A 398-nucleotide genomic window follows, 5' to 3' on the forward strand; every position below is an offset into this window, starting at 1 on the left:
CCCACCCCGCCCCACTCCAACGCCGTGCGCCATCCAGAGACCCCGCAAGGCTCGAGAGCTAATTCAGTGTGTCTGTGTTGTCACACAGGTGCGTGAGCCGAGACAGTCCCCTCCGCAGCGGCACCGGAGGAGCAGCCGCGGCAGCAGCAGCCGCGGGCACGAGGTGAGCTCACACGGAGCGGCGGCAGGGGCGGGAGGACACAGGATGTCAGGGAATGTAATGGCTTTCACGTTCAGTGCAACAGCGCGCGAAATTCATACTTAAGATTTGACGAGAGAGCGTAAGCTTAGCAGCGGTAGAGCTGCACTGAAGATGTTGAATTACTATGTCACGACCGCCTTTCTACCAAGCTATATGTTTAGTAAGCAAAAGAAAGAAAATCCTTATTGTTTAAAAT

At 55.3% G+C, this 398-nt stretch overlaps 1 protein-coding gene across 4 annotated transcripts in view; it reads left to right on the plus strand.

Annotated features, from left to right (window-relative positions):
* Nucleotides 1-76: 76 nt before the first annotated feature.
* The window catches only part of LOC113202486 (potassium voltage-gated channel protein eag), a 37,017-nt gene continuing 36,695 nt past the window's right edge, over nt 77-398 (plus strand). For all 4 annotated transcript variants that reach the window (XM_052273722.1, XM_052273723.1, XM_052273724.1 and 1 more), the window contains exon 1: nt 77-163. The gene's annotated coding sequence lies outside the window, so the exon portion shown is untranslated. The remainder of the gene's footprint in view (nt 164-398) is intronic.

Source organism: Frankliniella occidentalis, unplaced genomic scaffold (assembly GCF_000697945.3).
Source record: "Frankliniella occidentalis isolate FOCC.00 unplaced genomic scaffold, Focc_3.1 Scaffold296, whole genome shotgun sequence".
Taxonomy (NCBI): Eukaryota; Metazoa; Arthropoda; class Insecta; order Thysanoptera; family Thripidae; genus Frankliniella; species Frankliniella occidentalis.